Source organism: Alligator sinensis, unplaced genomic scaffold (genome assembly GCF_000455745.1).
Source record: "Alligator sinensis unplaced genomic scaffold, ASM45574v1 scaffold1732_1, whole genome shotgun sequence".
NCBI lineage: Eukaryota > Metazoa > Chordata > Crocodylia > Alligatoridae > Alligator > Alligator sinensis.
This window is the reverse complement of record NW_005843688.1, coordinates 36,080-40,894: the sequence shown is the minus strand read 5'-3', so window position 1 is coordinate 40,894 and position 4,815 is coordinate 36,080. Positions and strand designations below refer to the sequence as shown.

The window sequence follows — 4,815 nt, the reverse complement described above, 5'->3', positions numbered from 1 at the left end:
AAGCACGATACATAACCCCATTTAGTGCGAACACAGGTCTACCTCCCCCTGCAGCGACGTTTCGGAGAGAGGCATTGTGACGGAGATGTTATCAGTTGAATAATGCACAGAAAAGTCTCGATTTTCATGTTAGAAAAGGACTTGCTCAGAAACTTTGAAACTCCGGGAAAGATCCCCACCTTAACAAATCACCAGAACTTCAGCGACCATCTGCTTTATTTTGCTCTTTTGTTTTACCTTTGGTCTTGCCCTTTCGAGTTGCTGCATTTCCCTTGCTGTAAGCTGCCCCGAGCCTTCCTTGGGAAGGGTGGCATACAACTCAAATAAAGAGGTTGTAACCAAACGCATGCTTGCGTTTTGCCTTAGAGAACTCAAAATTAAGGTTTTGGCGATACGATGCATACATCACACAACAAGGTATTTGGGGCTTTTCAGATTTCTCTCAACCTGGGCAGTGAACCTGGGCAGTGAACCTGTCCTGAAGGCTCTTATTGCCGCAATGTGCAAGTGAAACTCAATTAGAAGGGCTAATTGGATTTTAAAAAATTAGGGGTATTTGGGGTGTCACGTGCTAAGGCTCTCACTCGAGGCAGTGACAGTCTGGCTGTTGGGAAGCTCCTAAAACAGGGCCGAGTTTTTGGGCAGAGTGCCAAGAACACCCACAACTTCAACTTGTAAGATGTTGGCATGCCCGGGGCAGATGGTGGGGGAGCCACCAAGGGCCTGATCCTGGTGGCCAGACAGCCCCGGCCCCTTCCCTGCCATCCACCCAGAGGCATGCGTGCCAAGCAAAATGTCTTCGAGTGCCACACTTTGGCATCCGGGCAGGGGGTTGCCTACCCCTGTCCTAAAAGTTGTGAGAGCTCCTCTGAGGTGGGCAGGGTCTGCAGACAGATACAGATATAGGCAGTAAGTCATTAAGCCAGGGGTTTTCTACCTTCTGGGGTCATCATACCCCCGGCGGCCGGTTGAGAAGGCAGGAGTCCCCTAGCGGCCAGACGAGCGGGGGGTCCCCGCTCCCCTCCCCTCACCAGGGGTTGGGCCTGGAACCAGTTTTGTTCAATATTGTTGCTGACAACAGGGAAGATGGCATAGAGTGCACCCTCAGCAAGTCTGCAAACGACACCAAGCTGGGGGGACGGGGAGTAGATATGCTGGAGGGCAGGGCTATGATTCAGAGAGCCCTCAACAAATTGTAGGATTGAACCAAAAGAAATCTCATGAGGTTCAGTAAGGACAAGTGCAAAATCCTGCATGTAGGATGGAACAATCCCATGCACTGGTAGAGACTGGGGACCAACTGGCTAAGCAGCAGCTCTGCAGAAAAGGACCTAGATGTTGGAGTGGACCAGAAGATGAATATAAGCCAACAGTGTCCCATTGTTGTCACGAAGGCTAATGGCAATTGTGCTGCATTAGCAGGAGCATTACCAGCAGATGGAAGGAAGTGGCTTTTCCCCTCTTTTGGCACTGGTGAGGCCACATCTGCAGTACTGTGTCCAGTTTTGGACCTCCCAGTACTAAAAAGATGGAGACAGACTGGATAGAGGGCAAGAAAAATGGTTAGGGGGCTAGAGTACATGAGTTAGAGAAAAGGCTGAGGAAACTGGACTTATTTAGTGTGAAGAGGAGAAGGCCAAGTAGGTGTTTAATAGCAGCCTTCAACTCGCTCAGGGGTGGTTACAAAGAGGATGAAGCCAAATTGTTCTCAGTGGGGGCAGATGATCAAACAAGGAGCAATGGTCTCAAGTTGCAGCAAGGGAAGTTTAGGCTAAATATTAGGAGAAACTCTCCCACGAGGAGAGTAATAAAGCACTGGAACAGATTACCCAGAGAGGGTTGGGAACGCCCACCCGTGGATGTTTTAAGGCCCAGCCAGACAAAGCCTTGGGTGAGATGACCTAGTTGAGGATGGTCCTGCTTTGAGCAGAGGGCTTGACAAGATGATCTCCAGAGGTCCCTTCGAACCCTAATTTTCTATGATTCTCTTAGTCATAGGTTTAGAGCAGAGTTAGCTACAGGTAAAACATATCTCAGAGCTTTACAACACTACTCTCCTCATATAATAATAGAATTAGGGTTCAAACAGACCTCAAGAGGCTATCCACCCCAACTGGAGCATATCAACCATGGCTTTTTCGATGCCAGTCTTAAAAACCTTTAAGGATGGAGATTTTACAACCTCACTCCCTTTCAGCTCTGTGCAGGAGTTCCTTTTGCTTCTTTGCTTCAAGCACCTTGCTAAAACTAGCTTCAAATTGCACAACAGGATGAGTTCCTGTCAGTCAAAACAATCCAATTCATTACTTTCAAAATTGTCCTTTTTGGATTTCGATTCTGGGCACTTTCCTAGACTGCCAAAAGTATTTTATGTGAGCTGAAATATTTCTTTTTCTTTTGGAAAATCTTGTTCTCTGGGGAATGCTGGAAAATGTTGACTATTCTTCTTTATTTGAAATAACAACACATTTCATATTTTGCAGGATCTCCCATGGGATAGCAGTCCCAATTTCCATGCAGTTATAGAGTACCGGATTGTGGTCTCTGCTTAGAAAGGATGTAGAAGGAAACTTGGTAAAGCCACACTGTTGGCTTTATTGGAGTTCTTAGTATAGGCTGTTTGTTGGAAAAATGAAAGGAGCTGCTACGTGTCATGTAAACACTGAGGGACTGGCAGCTTGAACATAATTTGGGATTGCCATAGTTAAACCTGGGGATGTTGGAAGGTGAATTAACTATCTACAGCTTCCCTATAGTGAAATACAAGGACAACCAAAACCCAGCATCACTATAGTCATGACGTGCACAGGAGCCCAAGTGTGTAGACACTTACAAGAAATCATTTCCATCCCTTTGGCATTGTGTGGAGGAAAACCATTAGCTCCCTTGCAAAACCCATACAGGAAAGCATGACTGAATGTCCCAGCACCTGAGTAATCACTGACACCTACTAGCTAAAAGCCATTATCACTCTCCTTTCAAACATTCTCATACCCTCCTTCCAGATCCCAAATAATCAAACCTCAAGAAAACTTTTTAACCCAGAACAGATTAAAAACCAGTGATATTCTCCACCAGGGATTAAAGGGGATATAGGAGGTATGTAAAATAGGTTGCAATAGTGCAGTAACAAATGACAGCATCAGCATCAAAGATAAAATTCAACAGATACAAAGACATTAGCTAGGGCAGAGCAGCATCTTAGAGACCAACTAGTTCAGGGAGACACAAGCTGAAAATTAGATACAGAGGCTATTTAAAACTAAAGAAACACAACAGACATTGGTTCAATTAATCCGTATTAATAACACACTTGATTGATTCTATAAAAATGTTCGGTAAAACCAGTCACTGGAGAAAAACTGACATCTTCGTCACAATAAACCACTTCCATCTCACCAGTTTCCACAGAGCTGCTTTGATGTCCTTGTTTCTCATGCTGTAGATGACCGGATTCATCATTGGTGGGATCATGGAATAGAGAACAGACAGCACGAGGTCCAGAGCTGATGGGGACCCAGATGTGGGCTTCATATAAGCAATCAGAGCAGTGCTAACCAGCAAGGAGACAACAATGAGGTGGGGAAGACAGGTGGAAACTGCTTTATGCCGGCCCTGCTCAGAGGGGATTCTCAGTACAATAGTGAATATCTGAATATAAGACACAAATATAAACCCAATGCAACCAGCACTTAAACAGGCACTAGAGATAAGAATCTGAATTTCACTAGTAAACACCTCTGAGCAGGAGATCCTAAGGAGCTGGGGGACTTCACACAAGAACTGGTTGACGATGTTGGAGTGGCAGAAGGGCAGCCTAAAGGTGTTCCCTGTGTGCAGGGCAGAGTACCGAACAGCAGCGCTCCAGGCCGTGGCTGCCATTAGCAAACAAGCTCTCCTGTTCATCACTATCACATAGTGCAGTGGTTTGCAGATGGCGATGTATCAGTCATAAGCCATGATGGTGAGGATGGCGAAGTCTGCTGTAAAGAAGAGGAGGAAGAAAAAAACTTGGGTGACACATCCAGAATAGGAAATCAGCCTGGTGTTCAGTATGCCATTGGCCATGGATTTGGGAAAAATGACAGAGATGGATCCGACAGATTGAGGAGGAAGAAGTACATCGGGGTGTGGAGGTGGCTGTCAACGGCTATGAGCGTGATCACAAGGAGATTGCCAATCAGGGCTGCCAGGTATATTGTTAGAAAAGTGGCCAAGTGCAAGATCTGCAATCCCAGGGCATCGGAGCACCCCAGGAGAAGGAACTCAGTCACCGCGGTGCAATTGGACATCATCATCCACAGTGCCTTTTGGGATGCCTGTGGAGGGAAAGGGAATGACTGTGTCAGGAGAAGAGGAAGAAAGACAAAAAAACCCCATATTTCTTATGCATAATTGTCTATGACTTTTTTTTTAGAGGTCTGGTTTATTTTCGGTTCAAAGGGAGTTATGTGATAAAAATTAGGGTTCCCAAAGTGACAATATTTTTCATGATACTTTAAAAAAAATTCAGATTATAGAGGCATTGCAGCCAAAAAGCAAACAGGTAAAGTATTTTATTAGAGCTTTTGCAGACACCTTGTATGAGCACTAGTGAGTGGCAGTGACATTTCCCACGTCTTTGAAAATGGAGAAGTTGTCAGTGGATTATCACACTGGCATAAATTGGCAAAGCTCCTTTCTAGTCCAAGGGGCCATGTCCGTTCACATGAGGTGCAGGTCCATTGCAAGTCCACATGACTTGGGAAAAGGGAATAATTACAACCCCAAATCCTATCATTTCATGAATGTCGGTGCCTGAATCTTACCCACAGG

At 45.5% G+C, this 4,815-nt stretch overlaps 1 pseudogene; it reads right to left on the bottom strand.

Annotated features, from left to right (window-relative positions):
• Positions 1-3,348: 3,348 nt before the first annotated feature.
• Positions 3,349-4,298, bottom strand: LOC112548891 (annotated as a pseudogene).
• Positions 4,299-4,815: the final 517 nt, after the last annotated feature.